The sequence below is a fragment of the Petromyzon marinus genome, chromosome 6 (genome assembly GCF_048934315.1).
Source record: "Petromyzon marinus isolate PM22_M1 ecotype Great Lakes invasive population chromosome 6, UKy_Petmar_22M1.pri1.0, whole genome shotgun sequence".
Classification (NCBI taxonomy): Eukaryota; Metazoa; Chordata; class Hyperoartia; order Petromyzontiformes; family Petromyzontidae; genus Petromyzon; species Petromyzon marinus.
Window position 1 is genome coordinate 16,292,916 of NC_133672.1, and position 22,995 is coordinate 16,315,910.

A 22,995-nucleotide genomic window follows, 5' to 3' on the forward strand; every position below is an offset into this window, starting at 1 on the left:
CCCCCCACCTCCCCCCCCGGGGATACATGACATCACCGCCAACCAATCGGCGAGCCGCGTCCTTGGAAATGTTCGACGTGCGCGTGACGTCGAACCGCCAGCGGCGTCACCCCGTCACGTCGAACACGCGGAACATTTCCGTCGCGCGGTGACGTCATGAGCATGGTGGCGTCACGGCGTCGGGTTTGACGTCATCGCGCCCCCCCCCCTCCCCCCCCGTGACCGCGGAGGCTCGACTCAACCGGATCGCGTTTGCTCGAAGCCTCCACACACGTTTGCACTGTACAGCTGTTATTAATTACGGTACATATAGACGTGTAAAAATGTGTTTGGTTTTGTTTTTTTTTTAAATCCTGTTTAGTAGATACGCACGCTCGGGTTGTGCGATCTGTGCTATCCAAACGTGGGATTTCAAGCGTCCGTGAAACATGGGAGAGGACTGTGGAAGTCCACGATCGGCGCGTCTCTTATGGAACTTTGAAGTGAGGCCACCGCTGGCCGTGGTGTCACTCGAACGGCAACTTGACTCTGGTTGACAGCGCGTCTCGCCGTCCCTTCAGAGCAGGCTTTTAGAAACGACACATCGCGTTAACCCGGCGCTGTGCTCGTCAGGCCTCAAGCGGGTCACGAGGTTCGCTGAAGAGAAGGCGGCGTGATAACGGCGTCACTCGCTCAGCGCGTGGCCCATCCACGCGCTGACGGTAACCAGCGGCGATCGACGGGCAGGAAAAGCAACCCTCGTGCGCCTTTGCTGGTGGTGGTCACATCGGGTTTCCTCTGTGCCGTTGTTCAGATGTGAACCTAACATGATGATGGTCCGATCTCCGTGCGGGGCAGGCAGATCACATCTCCCCGCCCTGATAATGGTCAGTTATACTTGCCGATGATCAGATGTCCATGGTCAGGTCTGATCTCACGTGCTGGTGGTCGGATCTGATCTCCCTGCCCTGCTAATGGTCAGTTATACTTTCCGATGATCAGATCTTCATGCCCGTGGTCAGGTCTGATCTCACATGCAGGTGGTCAGATCACTCAGATGTGATCTCTGCTCTGCTAATGGTCAGTTATACTTGGCAATGATCAGATCTCCATGCCCATGGTCAGGTCTGATCTCACATGCAGGTGATCAGATCTTCCTGCCCTGCTAATGGTCAGTTATACTTGCCGATCATATCTCCATGCCCATGGTCAGGTCTGATCTCACATGCTGGTGGTCAGATCTGATGTCCCTGCCCTGCTAATGGTCAGTTGTAGTTGCTGATGATCAGATCTCTATGCCCATGGTCAGATTTGATCTCCTATCCTGATAATGGTCAGTTATACTTGCCGATGAGCAGATCTCCATGTTCAGGTCTGATCTCACATGCTGGTGGTCAGAAGTGATCTCCCTGCTCTGCTAATGGTCAGTTATACTTGCTGATGATCAGATCTCTATTCCGGTGGTCAGATCTGATCCCCCCGATAATGGTCAATCACCCTTGCTGATGATCACATCTGTATCCTCTATGTGAGGTCAGATCTTCTGCTCAAGCATGTTGATCAGTGCCCTGGTCCACTTTTGATCAGCCATGCACGTGGTAAGATTTTATCGACCATTCCTGGGTTGTCAATTCTGACGCCCATTGTTGGTGGGCTTGTGTTGGCTGTCGGTTATGATCTACTCACCACTATTCTGATTCATGTGCCAAGTTGTGATCAAGTTCTGTTCCATTTCTGAAACACCATTTTAGAGCTCACTGTTTTGCTGAGATTGGATTGTAAATGGCAGAGGTGACTGGGCACCGCGGTGGATAGATTTTTACTACCTTGCCTGGTGTACAGGAGTGCGTGGGTTCGATCCTAACCCTGTCGCCTGTATATTTGGAGTTTGCATGTTCTCTCTGTGGTCGCGTGGATTTTTCTCTGGGTCCTCCGGTTTTTCCATCCACATTAAGAAACATGCGTTTTAGAGTATTTGGCTTCTATAAATTTCCACGTGATAAGCCACTTCACTGAGATATCATTTGTGGCCAGTTCGCTTTAAAACAAATATATATAGCTCAGTGGGCCTTACTTGGTAAAATAAAAATTGTTTAGTTTTTCGTTTAGACTGCCAATTTGTGTGCAGTGTTAATTCGATTTAGCAGTTATCAGCGACCATGGCTTTTATATACTGCTTATCATGCAGTAATTATTATCCAGGTGTTTTATATTTAGCATGCTCACATCAATCAAACTGAAACAACCCAATCTGATGTCTTAATAAAGGCAGTGATGACTGTGCACGCAGATGCGGGGAGGAAAAACTGGATCTCAGGCTCTACTGTCCCCGCAGCTTTTTTTTCAATCATATACTCTCTGTGGGTTAAAGGGTTAGGGTTTAGGGTCTGGAGTTAGGTTTAGGAGACACTAATCTCTGCCTTTACCAAGAAATTAACTGAAAATCAACTTAATTGACTCAGCTATTTCACATTTTTAAAGTTTCGTTATTCTAAAGATTTTGTTTGACCATTTATATAATCTCGTAGCATAGTAAATACCAATTAAGTTAGTTTTCTTTAGATGCATTCTTCCACATTTTTGGCCTCATTTATAGTGCTAAGTTACGCATCGGTGCATATTTAATTTTTACTTAAACAATGTAAATTAAGTGTCGCTGCGGGGTGGATGAGGAGTAATATGCAGTCATTGTTTATTGTGGGTGAGGCTCACAGTAGTTTTGCCAATCCACCCCCAGGCAAGAAGCTGAAGCTTCGGCAACCACAATGGAGCCGGGATGCGGGTTCCACAGAACGAGTTTGCACTCTTAGATGAACAGGTATACAACCCTTTTGTAGGTGTCCGTACGGATTTCACCACGCTGGTCTGTGTGGGTTGAAGTCATGGAGCATGGGTGAGTAACCAAAGATGTATAGAACAACAATTTAATATGTTCTTAACTGCCCTGTGCGGCTGTCCACATAGCACTTTGATCACCTTGTTTGTGCACGGTGATGATCCATCCAGGCTCAATCCAGCTTAGCTTCGGAGATCTGACACATTCTGGATAATTTGGCAAATAGTGTAATTTATTTCTTAATTCACCAGGTAACGGGCCACAGCTATATAGTTCTTTTTCAGAAGCGACCTGCCCACAAATTATAGCTTAAAAAAGTAGCTTAACGTGTGGAAATGTCCAGCAGCCAAATACTCTAAACGCATGTTTCTGAATGTAGAGGGGAAAAACCGGAGGACATGGGGAGAACATGCAAATAGTACTCTGCATTGCTATGCAACTTCCACGTTCACTGTATATTGACTGTACAAATGACATTTTTGGAGAAAGCAGAAGCGTTTGTAAAATTTGCCACGGACAGAAGTGGACTCATTCTGTCAGGCTAGGTGATGAGTGGTGTAAACTGAGTTTGATGGAGGGCATATGAGGGTGAGTGGGAATGACTTAAGAGAAGAAAGAAGGATCTTGGTGATTCCTGCTCATCTCCAGGACCTCCCTAGTTGATACATCTTCATGATCACTGGGTGGGTGTGAGTCCTGCATTCATAATGGCTGCACATGTTACAACTACAGTGCATTTCTAGATTTAAAGCTTTCGTGACTGCTAGGATCCATAAGAGTAACTACAGTGCATGTTAATTATAGTGTTACCTAAAATTCTGGTTATACAGCACAGTTCGGTATGGCTTTAGTTACGTGATCCGGCTTCGAGGATGTTAAATGACATACAAATGTCACTGCAAAGACAATGAGTTATAACTATGGACTTGAAAAGTATCAGAATCTGCAGTTTATGGTGAGGCGAAGGCTCGTGCAGATATTGGAGACAGCAGAGAAGTGCCTCCAAAAGGTGCAATGGAGTAGGGAGGAAGAGATTGCTGAAGGGGTGAGGAGTCTGAGGTCAGCAAGTGAGATAATGCAAGGCCACGGTTAATGTTGCAGTACACGAGGATATTGCAGATATACTGTATGGAGCCCCTGCAACTTGCAGATAATGTATTTTGGAAATATACAGAGAACCAAGTTGCCACAATATTGATAAGGCGAAGGTTTCAACACGGCAAGTGTTGGTTAAGTTGGATAATGTGTAGGTGCTGATGGCACGTCGTGGTGGTAGATAATTTTGGAGACTAGGAGTTGAAAGACATGACAGTTTTTTAGGTGCTGAGATTTATATGACGTGAGACAGGTCAAAGTAGAGATTTACACACAGTACAGGCTTTTTAAAGGCACTTTAACTTAATACATATTCATTGTAATATATTTTAGAGCCCTTTGTTATTCCTGGGTTGGATGAAGGCCTCACCATGCCGTGTTAGTCAAGGACATTGTTTGACCACACTGCACATTGGTAAGTGCAGGTTGGTGAAGGCGCCCCTGGACATGTTCACATATCACTATATCACTCGCCACTGATTGAGATATTAATTTTAAAGCGCAATTAATTTTACGTTGAAGATTTCACGGTAAAGATAGAGGTGGGATTTAGGTTTTAGAGTAATTCCCACAACAGTCGTTCTCAAACACCTATGTGCGTAATTATTACATGATCATGGTGGATGTTTGCTGCTGTGGGTCTCCTTTGCATTAAAGGTGTGTCACACTGGATTCTCACGTGATTATTAATATAATAAACTTAGCATCCAATATTAATCATTCAAAAACATATTTCGAGTCTCCAAGGTGTTAAAATAGTTTTGGGTGGGCCTGTATTGGAGTTATGCTGGCATCCTGTTTCAGATTGTGCGAGTGAGGTAATGCCAGACTTGGCGTCTGATTCTATGCTTTCCCTGAGACCTTTTACATGCAAACCAGAGCATAGACCTGCCCTCCCATTAAGACGCCCATGGGGGTACTATATTGGGTCGCGGGGTTGTTGGGAAAATTCTATTACACGCCCTCACATACAGAGAACCTGGATTGATGAGCCACTAAGCTGGTGGCTGACTATTAATTTTTCATCAGCTCTGTGTGGGTGTTACGTAGCCTGATGAAATGCAGACACTGCACATAACCTGCAAATTACTTCATCAAAATGTTGCCAGCAGTCATTGTCAAACATGTTAACTGTTACATTGCTAAAAGGGTATTTTTCAAATGAGGATTTTTTTTTTTAATTAAGGCTGGGAATTCAGAACTTGCAAATTGTAAAAAAAGCATGGCATGGATGAAGACATGACAAAACCTTAATAGTGCAAAATGTGTTAATTTCATGAAACAGCCATTCAAGTGGCACTGGTTAGATTACTTGACTAGCATTAGAAGATTGAGTTCAAATCTTGCGCAATGGTTGACTCGGCATGTCTTTAGGTTTGATTTAAATGAGTAGCTGTGCCACTTTATCGGAAGTCGGCAGTAGACTTCCTGCGAAAATACCTACTGGCCCCCATTATTGGAGTCTGGACTTTCCACCATGCAGAAGAGTAAAGCCCCTTTGCTCATTCCGTCAGAAAAATATGTTGGGTTCTCTTTTCTACATAAAGAGCACAGCAATGTTACCATAGGCCCTGCATTGAACAAGCCAAACCTTAGCCACAGCTCTGCTTTTGAGTACTGTTTTTTTTGTAAAATATAGTCATTGCCAGTTGTGCAATATTCAAACAATAAAGGCCAAAATTAGATGTTCAGCTCATTGTACAACATTAAAGTTAAGTAACTTCAGAATGAGATGACAATCTTACAATAGAACCCCTTTCACAGCGTATTCGACAATGCATTACCATGAATAATGGTATTATTTTCAAACTATCAGAGTTGTACATAAAACTTGGAATTTCCTAATTCGTAGAAATGTCGTTACTTCTCATTTTCAGCACAATATTACACTCAGAACTTTGTGTGAAAGCATGTTCAAGATGCTTGCCACCCTAGAGCGCCTTGTCAACACAAGCGATACTTGACAGTGTCAAGTGGAGTGTTTTGCATCATGGCCATTATAAAGAGCGTATTAGGAACTGGTGCTGTGATATATTGACAACAGAGATCCCTTCAGCGTTGGTAATGCCTGTGCTTGCGAGGTGCACGCTGTCCTTAAGCGGCTGATCCCATGAACCCTTCTCATTCCCGGCCAGCGGTTTCGCAACCAGAGTGCGTCACGAGCAGTGGCGTCAGCGGTTCGCATTCACACAGCGCCACATTGACGAATCCACTGCATAATTATAATTTTTGAAACCAATGGACCATGTGTCCTCATGAGCATGTGTACGTAATTGAATATGTAGAAATTGAATTTTAAATAAGAGATGTATATAAACACAAAAAACTATTTCTTTCAAAAGAAGTGTAAGAAATCATATTTAGATTATAGTAAAGTGTATTTTGAAATAAAAAATTTCACTGAACCTAATTGATTGTAAAGAATTGCATGAAAAGCACAAATGTATTTATTTATTTGGAATTAAAAAACTGTAAAGTATAGAGAAGTATGGAGACACGCATGATGCGAATTAAATTGAGAAACCGCAAGTAGAACACATAGATTGGACAACAAACTAAAATTAGAGACATTGACTTCAAAAAGTAAATGGGTGTGCAGAGGACACATTGCTAGATGGGATGATGGCCAATAGACAATACTTATGATGGAACAGTGACATAAAGAAGGAAGTGCCCAACAGGATACTAACCGCAGAGATGGAGCAATGAGATTAGCTCATATACAGTATTAAGATGGATTATGGCATTGCTAGACCATGATGGATAGGGAAGACTTCATGTAGCAGTGGATGGAACATGGCTGCTGTCAATGATGCTCTTTTTAAGAAGAAATAAAGGTTTCGCTTCCATAAAATTGCCGTAATTTTATGCTTCCCATTACTGTCGCTTGGTTTAATACAAAAACTATAAAATTAGCAACTGTAGCCCATTCCATGTTGATAAACTGCAAAATTGGATGGGGCAGTGAGCATGACAGATAATGCAGGGACACAGCAGACAGCGCCATAAAGCCACTAATGACCTCCAATGACCTTACCGCTCCCAGAGACGAATGTGCCGCTTGCACAACGGGCATCTGAATTCATCTCAGCACAAGATGGTTTGTGACCTGATGGAAACCGCCTTGGGATGGCCAAAACCGCGGCACTTTATACCACCAAATTATCCCGCTGTTGGAAAATGCTTAAAAATTACAAACAATTATTACGTGATTGGGAAGTTGATATTATTACAGGGTTTCATTTGCATGATCTGCACATTTCTATGCTCAAAGGCAACTCTTGGTAAACTCCTACATTATACAAATAGAGATGTTTTCGGGCTTATTAATTTAACCATTGCTAACCATGTAATATGACAGCGCGTGCGCAACATATTAGCATCATTTTAAAGTCATTCGATACCGAAGCTGTTATTTTGAGTGTTGCTGGGCCTGTTGCTTATTTTCAGAAAAATAAGTTAATACCTCAGTGGGCTTTGCCTGGTAGGATGGGGATGAATTTCGATTTAAAGCTTTCGTGACTGCAGGGATTCATATTCTTGGTTCTTTCGGTAAAGTCACATAGAAGGGAAATCATATTTTACCGAAAGAACCAAGACTAGGATGGGGATGGTTTAGTTTTATTTGTATGTGTTTGGGTGATTTGTTGACTTTTCTTGTGCTTTGTACAACTATCATGTTTTTGTACTGTTCGTCAGGCATAACTACCTCCGATGTTCCCACAGTATTGTGCATGAGCTGACACGCCCACTCTCTCATGAATACTGCTATGGTTCATTAATTGAAAGGAAATTATGAAGAAATGCATTTGAGTGCAGTGATATTTTTTTGCTGCACAATTTATACATCCATTGGTGTATCCTGCACAGTGCATCTGAAGCATATTGGTGCGAATGCCCTTTGCTGTGTAAGACTGTATTTGCAAAGTGGAATGATGATTGTCATCATCAGCTATGTGAAACAGCAGTGTGCTCACAGCACACATGCATTTTAATTTTTAAAGAATTGTTTTCCAATTACGATGTGACAGAACAATGCGTAGAGTTGGGCAGAGCCTGGTAAAATGTGCCCAGAGGCAACGGCGTGATTTGGTACGTCCAATTTATGCTTTTAAAAACATCTCAAAAATGTGCCTATTCATTTTGCCTCATGTATATCAGTGTTTTACACAACGTACATAACTGTGCCTTTCAAGCATTTATAAGACAAATGTTCCTGAAGGTTCTCAATCAGTACTTGGTGGATTTAGTTTGTTTTATTAGGCTTTGGCCTTGGTGCCTTGTGTAGTGAGCCCTTTGCAAGATTACGATACGGCCGAGTAAGCTGGCTAGCTGGACACTCCCCTTGAGGAAGTTTAACCAAAAATAGGGGGACGCGTAATGGAATCTAAAAGAGGGGCCAGAGCACTGGTAGCAAATCCTGGAGCAGAGGAGAGAGCATCCGGGAGGGCGCGTCCGTCAAACTAGGAGGATGCACATGAGGCCTCTCGTCATGGGTGGGGTCTCTCTGCAGGATCTCTGGTGGTCAAAGTTTAAACTCTGGAGATTTTTTTTTAATTCACTGAGGAACTGTTTACAATCTTTGTTAAGTGATACCCAATATTGTTTCAAAACAAACTCATAATAATGTTTATATCGGCTATAACCATAGAGGTGGGACCCGAACTGGTTCAGATGTCACCCAACGCTGATGGTAGCAATGGCTGGGAATTGAACTCGGGTTGGGGGGGTTCAGTACACGGGCACAAACCACTGCACTACTGCTCCACCCCTGGAGTTGAACTCTTGGGTAGAGAATGTGCATCATCTGGTTACGTAAACTCGTGTATCGGAGTCCATGGCGGTTTCGCATTGTGCATGATCTCTGCACTCTGGTGTGAAGAACCTACCGTGTGTGCGCACACCTCCGATTAACACGCTTGGCTACGTACGATGCGGGAAAAAAAAGTTAAACATGCATGATTACGGTTTGCACCTCGTGATGGGTCAAACCCCATGCCCCAGTGTCGGTGCAGCACACTCAGCTGTGGAGTGTCAGCCTCACTGGGAGGCAAAGACCACATTTGTCACTCGTTAAGCGGTATCGAGTGATGCAATGTCTGCCAAATATCCTGGACTCCCACAACAGCAGGACTGCGTGGGGGAGATGATTGAAATGTGAAAAGGGGCTTTTGTAATTAGAGCCGTTTGCCCGCACCTCCGATTAGCGCGGTTGGCTACGTACGGTGCGAAAGAAGTTCAACATACGTTCCGTATATGTTATTTTCTGCATTATACAATGATTAAGAGATTTGTAAGTATGATGTCATGATGATGATGACATTTGTAAGTGCTAAGCCCGGTGAATGATTAACCTTGGAAAATAAATAGAGCATATGGTAATACAATACGAACACGTACATTTTTCTACTTTGCACCATTTTGCTCGCACAAAGGCTATCATGTTTATCCAGAATATGTGTGTATTTTTAGTCTACGGCAGAAATTCCTGAGAGTGACGAATCGCGAACAATGTACCACTTAGATGAGTCGGACACTGCAACCATTTTTAGTTGTTGTCATGAATATATATTATCCTACACATTAACATTAGTCCTTGTGTATATCGTACATTTTCTCGAGTGCGTAGTCTATAAAAAACGTAAGGTGTACATATGCGCTTAACGTTGACATTGCACCCTCGCGCGCCGTGCGGAGAAGCATAATTCTCGAATTGTTGAAACGGTGTTCTAGGATTTGCGGTGACAATCTCTACGTGCTGTAGGCAAAGGAGCTTGTGCTCGTACACAGCAGCTACTTATCGCGTGAGAAGAGCGTGGGAACTTCCTGTTCCACCCCCCCCTCCCTCCCCCCCGCTGCCTCTTTTGCAATTTGCAGCTATTTCACTGGACATGCAGCATTGCGAAAGAGCCCGCGTGGCGTTCGGTGCACTGCAAAGCAAAATCACCGAGAGACAGGGAGAGAGGGAGAGAGACTCGCCGCTTGTCGCTCACTCTCCAACTCCAGCCACGGAAGCCGGTGTCTCCTGCTGACGTCAGCCCGTAAAGTGGTACTCTGTGGGGGGGGGGGTTTCTCCCATCTACGTGGCTTTACCGAAAGAACCATAGAATGTGAATTCCTGCAGTCACGAAAGTTTAAAGTCAAAATTGGTACTCATCTCATCCACTCTTGGTCGAGTCGACAAGCCCGTTGATTGCCACTCAGAAACATGTCATCACAGTGCTACCCGACAGGCAGTGAATGAATGGGGACAATGCGTGTTTTTTGTTGTTGTTGTACTCTATTAAAACATTCACGTGTTATTTATGTTATGGCTATATCACTGGATGCGGGAAGTTGCGATGTGTGTTTGGTAGGCAGGTGTGCTCGCGGTTGCTGTGGTGTGTGTGCGTGCGTGTGATCCGGCCACATGGGGGAAAGTACAGCGCCGCTACCGTATTCACTTCTCAGTGGGACATGGCAACACATTTCCTGGAACATTGAGCTTATCTGTGGAGGATGGGGGGGGTTATTCCCCAGGATGTATTGCCGTTTAACATTGCGACATTAAGACGTATCAGGTTCATACCACTGCAGTCTGCCGTCGCACCGCTAGACTTGTGATAAAAACGCCTTGTTTTTTTTTTAGTCGATAGCTGTTTGAAATAACGCGTCCCCGGATATCATTTAAGTTGTGTGCAAATTGTACACGGTACTACAGATGATGCTGATTTAACAAAACAATAGCTGCTGCTGCCAGAACAGTGAAACTGCAGTATGTATAATTGTTTTGACAGCCGTGTACAACTGTAAACAGAGCAAGTCGTAACGCTGTAAAATAAGGATGACCCCCTGAAGCATTGCCCTTTGCCGCAACTGTGCACTGCGGCATTGTGCTTAAAGATGAGTGCTAAAAGAGCTGGAAAGAGGTCTGGCCTCATGGGGCTGGTGGAATTTAAGACGTTCCCTGGTGTTGGTTGGTGGGAGGACCAAACTCAACCTATCAGTGTTCAACGGCCCCTCTCATTTGTGCAGAACCTGTCAGCCTGATCAGGAGTTTTCAGTTAGTGCTCTTCGACACGTGGCATTACATCAGCGCCTGCCTGACTGCTTTGTGTCAACATCGCAGGGTTATAATAAACACGTGGCGCATTGCAGAAACACGGGGCTGTGCACACGCCTGGCCGGAGGGTCAAGGATATTTCACAAGTGCGAGCAGGAGGACTGTTGATTTGAAGCTTTCGTGACTTTACCGAAAGAACCAAAGAGTAAGGAGGACAGTGTTTTAGCGTGGACACGGCGTAATCTCGTCGACAAAACTAGACGGTGGCGATGAAACTCCACGTGACAAGCTAAACGCGATGGGCCCACCTCTGTGTCGCACAATTGTAAAGTCGCCTTATACGGGACGGTACTGTAATTCTGTGATGAAAAGGCTTCACAATTATGGGAATGTCTAAACTACTGTGCGCTCCGGCGAGTGTTAAAATAACCGCAAGTGCAGAAATATGACTGACATTCACAGTGTACAGTGACTGCCAGCAGTGTAATAAGCTGCGGGCGCGGTATCTCATAGAGCGCTCCGCTGTTAAACGCGTTTGACGAATTACCGTACCTCATGCAGTGCATAATGGCCAGCACTAATGCTTCAGCCGACGGAATATATCCCACGTGGAAGAGGGCATTCGTGTCACAGCTTAGCGGTTCATTGCGGCTTCGGGCGGGTGCCGTTGGGTGTGCTGTTTAGGATGGCTCGGGGAGCCTAAGGTTGATGATGCCATTCGTGTGCCATGGCCCTGCTTTGTTTGGAGATGCTGGGCACCGGTGCTCAAAGCCTTCCGAACGATTATATTCATGAGCACATGCTCCTGCAATTTGGCTTTAGGGAAATTGCCCCGAATCCATGGACCAGATAGCACCCATGACTTGAACTCATGCCGCCCTCGGCCACATTGAGGCCGAACCACTTCTAAGCGGCCCATACATTAAATGTATCCGTCACTGCAAGTATCTCGGCCACGCTAATAGCGGAATATTTTCGGCCTAGATATACTTTTTAATGTTATGTCGTTGCAAGGGCCCGTTTAGAGCCAAGTAAAACCGTTTAACCAGGCGTGAACTTATGTTAATTTGGTGTTATTATTGGATTATCGCTAAGGTGTGTGTGTGTGGTAATGTGTGACTCGGTAAGAGTATTTGAAAGTTCTATTGTGTCCTCTGTACAGAAAAGGTTTGCCACACTTGCGCTAATAATAATAAAAAAGGCTGTGTGGTGTACTGTACTGTGGAGATGCAAATGTGTAAATTGCATTGTGCAGTACGCTCCTAAAATGTATTTTTAACCCGTTCAGAGAATATGAGTCGTGTTAAATGTTTCATGCAAAATTAACTCCGATGTGCGCAAGCGGTGAGAGCGCACAATGAATGAGACACATGACGCGCTGAATGATGCGCCTTATTGATCTCGAAATTGCTCGCGGTGCCATACCTCAACGGCGAGCGAACAATTATAAAATTGCACGCCAGCCACGTTCGAATTTTGGCAAACGACGCACGGATAATTAGTGGAGCATTTCCAGGCCCCTTGTGCTGCAATCGGCGTTTTTGTTTTGTTTCCTCCCTTTGTGCTCTAGTGTCGCAATTATGCGTTATGTTGTTTGGAGGCGCCGCCGTGATGGGAAATAGGCCTCGTGTGATTGCCACTTAGATGGCGTCACGCTAATGTTTATTTAGCCGATGTCATTAAGGGCATAAGTCGCAGCATTTGCACCAACCCAATTCTGTGCAACGATTTAGTCGAATTAACCAGCATGGCCATCGCTCTATGTTTTTGGTTAAATGTAGCCTTGGAAAAATTGGAGAGGTAAAAACATCTACAAGCTTTCATAATTTGTAGTCATAAATGTGTTATGTATAATAGCAACTATAATATAAATGTAGAATGTTTACGACATGTTACATTTTATACGTAGGTTTCACAACCAATATGAATAATTACGGTAATTTCTTTTGGGTTAGATCGTGGAGGTATATTTGCCATTATCATAACTCTCCACCAACTGATAAAGCTAAGACTGGTGTAGGGTTATAGTAAAAAAAATTGACATACCTACACGATCTAACCCAAAATAAACGAATTATGAATCTAAATATAAATGATTTCTAATGACTCTGCTACTAAGTTTAAATGGTTCTCTAAAGACACTTTATATATACAAATTGTATATAATCCTTGACTTTCCTGGTAATGCATGCAACATATTTAGAGTGTAGTCTGTAGCTGTGTCTTTGATATAGGAAGTGCAGCGGTTAGTGCACTGCATTACGAAAATAGCGACCTGACTTTTATTCCTGCTTATGGCCAACACCGGTGGCGAATATCTGAACCAGTTTTGGGCCCTCCCGAGGTCGACTCAGCCTTATGACGCCTTGATGTGTATTCATCTGGACTGGAAGACGAAGGCAACCCGGCATGGTGCTGGCCTCACCACCCTCTCGTGCGCTGTGCCGACATTCATTTGTCGCTCACAAAACTTTCCCCAAAAGTCGACGGAGGCTATGTAAGAGTTCTATGTTTAGTACCGTACCTGCGTTATGTTTTTGATGAAGAAATAATTATGGGTGATCCACCTCTGATTGCTTGCTGACAGCACTTGCAAAGGGCAGAGAGACGTTATCACAATGATCCAAAGCAAACGTAAGTGGCCTTAATTGTACTGGGATGTACATAGCTATTAAACTTCTCTGGCATCATAAGCATTCATTTTTGAATGGCAAACGAGTGCCCTTTGAGGATGCCAATTATACATCACTTAATACGTATTATTTTTTTTGTTTTAATTGTGCAAATGTACCAGATTCTATTATCGTATTTTATTATATATGTGCTTGTATTGAGCGACAATTTAATGGTTAAATTGGATGCTCTTGTGAGCTTGGTGTTGCTCCGTGCGTGCAGATTAGTCTATGTCGTCTGCACAAGATGCATGCATTGCATTAGCCTTCCAGCAACCAACATTTTTAATTCCACTCGAATAGATCCACAGCGGATGCCTCTCCTCCCACCGATATTTTCTTCACAAACATCTATACATTTGCGCGATCAGTAAAGCAATTCAGTGTAATCTTTGAAGACTATACTCCACGCGTGTAACAACGTCTGTACAATGCCGTTATTAAATATATCGATAAACTTTCGATAATCTCTCGTCTCGGTGTGAACCACTCATATCGTCACTGCCGCGACCAATGCAGCAATTCCCGGCACCGATTCCACACTCACAATCGCTGCCCCTGTCTTCACGATGACATTCTTGCGATTTCTCGAGCACACTACTGGTCAGCTTTTCCAGATATTCTTAGCGGCTTCGTCCGCAGTCTCCAGTCCCATCCTTCCTTCGCTCCCCAACTACCGCCTTGTATAGCCCCAGAACCAATAATCCCTGCCGATCCACTCATTTGCATACCCAATGGAGTGTGGCATCCCAGGCCCCTGTCCTCGTTATCTCTCCCCCAATTGGTTCCCCTAGGATCCTACTCTCCTCTTGGCAAGAATTTCCTCTGTGCCACTTTGGCAACGTTACCCTGATTGGTAACGTTGGCCTCTTGCCTGCATCGGCTGGATGCTCAGGTGGAGTGTGAACTTTGTGGAGCGTGGAGAGTGTGGCATGATCTCTGCTGTGCGGCCAAGCAGTCACTCTTAAAGCACCAACCCAGGGTCAGTTCTGATCTCTTGTTTAATGCCCATCACATTCTGCACTGCCACAGTCGTGTCATCTTGCATTGAGGTGTACAAAATTTAGATCTTTACTGTAATGCCACAATTGCTTGAGGTTGCAGTGAAGTGGATATCCAAATCATTTTTAAATAACTGTTCAGGACTGGGGCTGAAGTAATATTTAAGCGATTCCAAGGCAAACAACTGATCATTTCAACGCACAGTTTATTATGGGGGAGATAGAGTGGGGTGTGCGATAAGCGTTGGCAGTCGTGTGCCGCAATGCACGAGGAGGCGTCAGTGTTGCTGGAGGCACAAGTTCGGGGACAGTTCCAGGGGCCACCTTGTTTGCGTATGTATGTGGAACTTCTTTCGCACTGTACGTAACCGACCGTGCTCATCGCAGGTGCTAGGGAAGAATGCCAAACCAAACACGAAAGGCAGTTCTACTGAATTGGGTTTTCGGTCTATTTTTAAAAGTGCATAGCTTTTGTGGCTTCCTGATATCGGAAGGAAGAGCGTTCCAGACGGCTGCAGAAGCGCATCTGAAAGCACGCGATGCGGTGACCGCCTTTGTTCGATGGTTTGCCAAAAGCCGCTGCGAGGATGACCGGAGTTCACGTGATGGTCTATGCTCCTTGACGAGATCACCAAGGTATTGTGGTTCATTTGTGGAAAGCACTTTGTGTGTAATGAGTGCGACCATGCAATGTGATTCGTTCGGGAACTAAAGCCAATGCAGCTCAGCGAGCACTGGATCGGCATTGTGATGAGCGCACTCGGTGCGTTTATGATTCCGGATATATCGCTGTTGTTTCTTGTGAACACTGGTATGCAAACTTGCAGCCGTGGAAAGAATCCACAGCTAGTGAAAAGGTACACCTCAGTGTTAAAAATACTTTTTTATCCAGTAAACTAAACTGTTAAAAACTCTTTAAAAAAACCCAAATATGGCATCTACCATTGATTGCATTGTGGGCCCATCCTAGAGATGCCACTGTTGAGGCCCAGCCTCAAATACTTTGCCTGTTCTTTCTTCTTTCTGTAATTACCGTATTAATATCTAGCACGTGTTTTATTGGTTATCTAATTTTCTTCATTATTGTACAGTAGTTCCTTTGGTAATCCAGGTCTAGCTTGCAAAAGGGACTCAATGGAATCTCACCTGGTTGAAAACAAAGGTTCTGTCTGTTTGTCTGGTGAGTAATTATTTGACTTGAAATTGTCATGATAATCAGTGATTAATGCACCTGTTAAAGTTTAACTTCTTTGAAGAAAATACCACAAACCAACTGTGTATAAATCATATCAGTTTCAGCACCCTCCCTATTTTTTTGTGTGTATAGTGAGTAGCATCTAAGTGATTGCACCGCGAGGATCTTGTCTAATGTGGCATTGTAGCATATCACCATCATCAGAAATGCCGAGGTGTCGCAGACCCGTTGCGCCGATCAGAGTGTCCACGGTTTCGCCGCATTGCAGGCTCCCTCCTGCAAGGTTAGGCCGTTGTCACCACAGGTCTGATGAACCCACAAGTCCCTCGGAACGGCTGACTGGACGGTGCCGTGATTGAGATGGTCAAGATCCGCGCATTGAATGCAGGGATGGATACAAGCAGGCCACCGTGCGCAGGAGCGTCGTCCTCCATTCTTGCAGCATTGTGGCACAGACGGTACCGCTTGACTTGGGCATGTGTGAGTGAGCTCACCACTCGTCGCCGTGTCCACGTATTCCCTGCAATTAACACGTGAAATCGCGGTGTGTGTGCAAGTCCAAGCGGTCACTTCGCGTGCACGCTTGAAGTACGCGCTGGTGTGAGAGCTACACAAAATGCGTTGCCCCCTGCGTCGGCGCGTGAGGCCGATGTGCCGGGATGTGGTTGAGCGAGCAGTAAGTGGAACTAGTTTGACTGCAGGGAGTGCTGCTTGTGCCACAGCGCAGCACTGTTATGCAAGGTCTCTTGCAAAGCACCCGACCTGGGGGCTGAGCGGTCGAGTCAGCGGTTCGTAATCGCAAGGTTGCGAGTTGCAATCCTGGTTGGTGGCTGAACTCAGTCCATCACATGTCCTGCCACATATGTATGTACATATGTATTTTTAACTTCTTTCGCACCGTACTTATCCATCGGTGATGATCGGAAGTATGGGGGAGGGACAACAAACGAAAACACACAAAAAGCAGTTCTAAAAAAATGAGTTGTCAATCTAGATGATCTAAAGGTGCATAGCTCCAGTAGCTTCCTAATATTGGATGGCCGCAGTAGCGCATGTGAAAGTGCGCGATACAGTGACCGTCTTTGTTCGATGGGCAGCCGATCTGACTGTGGTAAGAGAACACGGTGAGGAGACTTTGTGGGGGAAGTCAATATTGGTCGTCCTTTGGGTAGACTTGCTACCATCCATGTAATGTGGAATTGCCACCACTGGTTCAGGGCTGTAGACAGAGATGAGCACTGCCTCAATGCTCGTTTCAGCTTGACGTCACTGACGTTTTATTGACTTGCAGAAGATATTTACATCGGTACGATGTTTACAAGCTTACTCTAGGACTGCTGTCGTGATGTGAATGGGGCCTCTTTGCTTCAGTGGTCAATTCGCCATTTTTGGACGGAGGAGCTGAATTAATTTGTGCAGAATGGTTTACACTGTAGAACTGTGGGTTCATCTCTCGCGTAACGCTATCGCACCAGGGTACACGTGTTAGCAGTGGTGGTTCAATACATCCTGAACTAAGTGCTTTGCAGAGTTATTTATCCGTTACAAGACTAACACTCTGCACTGTGTACAATATTACACGTATGTTTAACAATCCTTTTTGAAGAAGCCTGCAAAGTAATTTTTATTTCATAAACACAGTCGAGGCTGTAAATACAATACAGTACAGTATTATACGTTTACATACATCGTCACGTGTAATAGTAGAGTATTGAAGTATAGGTTATTTCAGTGAAGTCAAGATGCATAACAAACAATTAGCGTTTACTTTGGTGACATCATTGTTTGTAACAGTAGTTACCAAAAAAATTAGAATGTCAGTCTTTGTAGGTGTTGCAATTGCAGCTCGTGTTGTGGCCATATTAATATAAATTGTCATTTAAAAAGTCATCGGCTCAATTGCCTTTCCTTGACTGATGCATGGCACTGGTCCGGTTATGCTCTTCGCGTGCCAGAGGATTTTAATGGCCAATTCCCGTCTACTGCCGCACAGAGCTCAACAAAAGTCAAAAGGGCCAGTACAATCGGCTGACTTCGATTAACCTGCAGTGTCAACATTTCTTTCAGAGAAAAATAAAACCGGTTTTTTTTCTGTCAAACAAGTGACATCATCTCCATGAGCTCACCCTGATAGGTATTAGCTCACATCAAAGCTTACAATAACAAATATACAATGACACCTTGCTTGTTCAACTGATCGGTGGCGGGGTTTATGCCACGTTAGTCATTGCTAAGGTTCCATGTCAAGACAACTCTGGCTATTGTCACTAGGCACGTAACAATTCGTCTTTTTAAATATATACTTACGCTCGTGGTAATCTTTTAGCTCATGTGCGTTCAAGAACAACTATTTACAGTTTACGAAAATTCTATGTAAAATATATTCAAATATTACTTTTAGCGTAGCAGACTGAACAAGACTGTGCAAAGAGTGGTTGAGTGTCGTTTGCATGTTCCTTGGCGCAAGGAATGAAATGGGACCTCCTGTCCAATTCCCTACCCCCCACCCCACCTTACGTAGCCCAGGACGTGAACCTGGTTCGTGGGACCGGTACAGTTGCACCACCTGCATACTCGATAGCGATGCCACTCTGTACAAATCATAGGCAACGAGGCAAAACAGACATTTTCTGCTAATTTTTGTACAATTTCAGTGGAACTGATGTACCACTGCCATCTTGTCAGGATGCCCTTGTAAATGAGATTTAAATCTCAAGGGTTTTTTTTCTGGTTAAATAAAAGCGTGTTTTCATGATTACATTTTTTTTTATCATAACCCCTGATCGTAACAATTCATTGGGGCGGAGTGGGGTGGGGGGGGGAGCGATTAATTCGTTAATTGGATAACTTCCACTGGGGTCGCGCGGCTGTGGTCACATTCAACTGGCACGTGATCATCAGCCGTCGCATTGGCGTGTCCTTTCGGGAGCTGTGTGCAGCCAACTTGCCCCATACAGCCGCGGCGATTCACCGGTGCCGCAAACGCACGGGAGCCTTACCTCTGCTCCACACCGGCAATCATCCGGAGCCCGTGGCGCCAGCGCTGTCTCCTCCTTCCTCTCGCGCAAGTGTGGGGCACGTCATTTGGGGCGTTGGGGCTGAGCCGCATCAGACCACACACAATGCAAAATAATCATAGGTGTCGCTGTGCAAAAGTCACAACATAAACAAAAGCGTGGTATTACTAACCTGACAATATACCTCGGACAATATAGATGAGTGAGCGATGTATATTTTATTATTATTTATATTGTTTAGGATTATAAAATACTGTATGCAATTCACGTGTAGCTTTGAATTGACAGTCATGTTACCTCCACTTTTATTGGCGATGAATAATTTATAGACTAAGGTTGACAAAGAAAATGGAACAAAAGCTCAAAAGTTTGCAACGAATTGCCCTGAGAGACAGAAATAAGAACACATGTATTAGGGAACAAGCCCAACTTAGGGATATCATATTTACTTGTGTAAAGTAAGTGGGCCTGGGCAGGATACATGATGGCCAGGAGTTTTAGAAGAGATGATCTATGGGCGATATTGGTTATGGAATGGGAGCCATAGGAGGGGAATGCCCAGGAGGAAGACCACCGCAGAGATGGAGTAATGAGATGCAGTGATGAAATGGATTGACAAAGTAGGTGAAGGCCTTCATTTCAGTGAATGCAACTTGGCTGCCAATGATGAGATTCGTAATATAATTTGGTACCATTACAACAGAGCAACTTATAACTTCCCAGCTGTCTTTAACATGAATACAAAGATGCATTCATAAAAAAAACGATTTCAATTTAATTTGATTGTGGGTGGAGCTGGGGTGGGTACTGTATGTTATGAGTTAATTTATTTGCACATTATTGTCTTGTGGTGGTCGGAAGCTACAGTCAAGATAATGCCACCAGCAGGGGTTTTACACCATGAATAAAATAAAAGATAAAATGCCTCTATCTTGGATTCATGGGCTCGCTGGGGTTTTGCTGGGCTGGCTGGCACAGACCATCATCTTTCTGAATCCAAAGCATTAAAGTGACTAGTACGGGTTATTCTGTTTCTGCATTTGGAAACCGTCGCATTTGTGAGCTACACACAGCCCAAACGAATGCTGAGCGATGTGGTTTATAACAGTACAGGGGGTCCCCGATTTACGTTGGGGTTAGGGACAGGAAAGTTGCAACTCATAACGAAATGATGTATAATGGGGAATTCCCCCCCCCCCCCCCCGTGAGAATAATCGGAAATGGGACAGGTGTGGGGACCATAAGAGAGTAAGCATTGTCTATGAGACACAAAGCGGGGCAATTTCTCCCATAGGAAACAATGGAATAAGGTAGGGATAGGGACCGTAACTTAGGGCAATGTTGTGTTTCATACACATTAATTACGGGGAATTTCACTGTGTGGTGCCGGGCTTGTGAGGCCACGGCCGGATGTATACTGTTGTGTGTACACCCCGGACACGGGGTGTAGTACCAGCCCTAGTGGGGGCTTCGTTGAGCGCTGGTTAAGCGCGGTGGCCATGCATAGCGTGCAGTGCGGGCTCCCGTTGAGAGAGCGAGAGAGTGTCAGTCAGCTGGGGTTACGTTGGGGGCATGATACTCTGGCTGAGCTGGGGACATGTGACCGGATGATTTTGGAGGGGGCCACCGGTGGAGGGGGCTAATGGGTGGTCACGTGGCACAGGAAGAACTCTCGAGAGCCTTCGGGCAAGGGCGAGAGAGATCGAGAAGGTGGGCGTGGAGAGAGGCGGAGCCAGCCCCAGCCCGGCCCGATATAAGGGGGGTCCTGTGAGGGGCTCGGGGTTCTTACTTTTGGAGAGGCAGGAGATCCACGTCAAGCTTGAAGAAGCCTCCAGCCACGCGGTCCGGGACCCAGCTTGTGGTCCGGACCGGGATAGTGGAACCGTGTCTAGTTCCGCCGTAGCGTGGTTAGTTGGGTGGTCACCGGCCGAGAGTATGTTGTGTTAATAGCCTGGAGTGTGTTGTGTTAATAGCCTGGAGTATGTTGTGTTAATAGCCTGGAGTATGTTGTGTTAATAGCCTGGAGTATGTTGTGTTAATAGCCTGGAGTGTGTTGTGTTAATAGCCTGGAGTGTGTTGTGTTAATAGCCTGGAGTGTGTTGTGTCAATAGCCTGGAGTATGTTGTGTTAATTGCCTGGAGTATGTTGTGCTAATAGCTTGGAGTATGTTGTGTTAATAGCCTGGAGTGTTTTGTGTCAATAGCCTGGAGTATGTTGTGTCAATAGCCTGGAGTATGTTGTGTCAATAGCCTGGAGTATGTTGTGTTAATAGCCTGGAGTATGTTGTGTTAATAGCCTGGAGTGTGTTGTGTCAATAGCCTGGAGTATGTTGTGTTAATAGCCTGGAGTATGTTGTGCTAATAGCTTGGAGTATGTTGTGTTAATAGTTTGGAGTATGTTGTGTTAATAGCTTGGAGTATGTTGTGTTAATAGCCTGGAGTGTGTTGTGTTAATAGCCTGGAGTATGTTGTGTTAATAGCCTGGAGTGTGTTGTGTTAATAGCCTGGAGTGTGTTGTGTTAATAGCCTGGAGTGTGTTGTGTTAATAGTTTGGAGTATGTTGTGTTAATAGCTTGGAGTGTGTTGTGTTAATAGCCTGGAGTATGTTGTGTCAATAGCCTGGAGTGTGTTGTGTTAATAGCCTGGAGTGTGTTGTGTTAATAGCCTGGAGTGTGTTGTGTCAATAGCCTGGAGTATGTTGTGTTAATTGCCTGGAGTATGTTGTGCTAATAGCTTGGAGTATGTTGTGTTAATGGCCTGGATTATGTTGTGTCAATAGCCTGGAGTATGTTGTGTTAATTGCCTGGAGTATGTTGTGTTAATAGCCTGGAGTATGTTGTGTTAATAGCCTGGAACATGTTGTGTTAATAGCCTGGAGTATGTTGTGTTAATAGCCTGGAGTATGTTGTGTTAATAGCCTGGAGTATGTTGTGTTAATAGCCTGGAGTATGTTGTGCTAATAGCCTGGAGTATGTTGTGCTATAGTTGAATAAAACGTGTTGCTCCCAAGACGTCTGCGACTCAGTTGGACTCACTACACATGTACAGTACCCGTACAATAATGTACAACACAGTGTACACATTTATAACCAATTCTGAGTTCAAGAACCTTTAAACAGCATTCATATTTATAAATCGAGCACTTAATTGAAAATACAATTTTGAGCATTTCGAAGCAGTCCCGTACACTTTAAAATGTTTTCATTTTAAAAATACTAAACGTATTTGTGACATGTTTAAGCAATTACTCAAAACAGAAAACAATTTTAGTGTCAAAAAGCACAGAATCTTAAACAGCGTTTAAAAAAAAGATGTTACCTTAACCTATAATTTTTTATGATATTAACTTGAGGAGTGAGTAAGTTGTGCTTGATTGGAGAAGGTTGTTGGGAGAGGATTAGGTGGAGGATGAGGATGGAGATGCAGCTGTAGGGTCATAAACTGCCATCTCAAGCTGACTTCATCAACGTTAAAACGCCTCTCTCTGATCATACCCCGCCTTCAATGATTTTCTGAAAACGTTTATGCAGAATCTGCATCGGCACTGGGTGACTCTCCCTGTATTTTTACATTCTTGAAACTATTTCGTGCCCGAAAATCTGTAAAACCAACCACGGGCAGCCTCGCACGGTTTCTCTTATCGCCGCTTCTTGCTCTCCCAACAGCGGAGATGCTTGGAAAGTTGAGTACCGCGAATTCAAACGCTGCACCCCCAATTCGCCTCCCTGCCTATGCGTGGGATGTGCTTCAGTTAAGCCGCGAGAAAATGTAAACGAATCTGTGCGCTTTGCAAAAAAAATGTTTTAACATGTGTCGTATCCTGGGAGATGCCATTTTCGATCATGCGCCGTGTTTTTTTTGCAGCAGCAGCAGTAGGTGCCGCACAGAAGGCATCTGTTTTGCTACTGGAGCCAGTTAATCATGCAATGGGATTACCAAATCAAATTTCAACACCAAAAAAGCCCTTTCTATAAGTCACAAATTATTAAAGATGAAAAAGAGCCAAAGGACTCAACAATTTAATGCCGTTCACTCAGTGGCAGGGAACGCAATATGCCAACGTCAGCCAACTGCCCGGGATAAAGATGTTTGCAATTCGTTTATAGCGATCTGCTGTGGACGAATGTATTATTACCGCTGTGCAATTTAAATAGATGTT

The 22,995-nt window shown here is 44.5% G+C and overlaps 1 long non-coding RNA gene across 1 annotated transcript; it reads left to right on the top strand.

The window, feature by feature from the left end:
* The first annotated feature begins 146 nt into the window (after positions 1-146).
* Positions 147-21,845, top strand: LOC142923989 (uncharacterized). Its single transcript, XR_012941112.1, has 2 exons — positions 147-303; positions 2,717-21,845. It is a non-coding gene; the product is annotated as an uncharacterized LOC142923989 (long non-coding RNA).
* Positions 21,846-22,995: the final 1,150 nt, after the last annotated feature.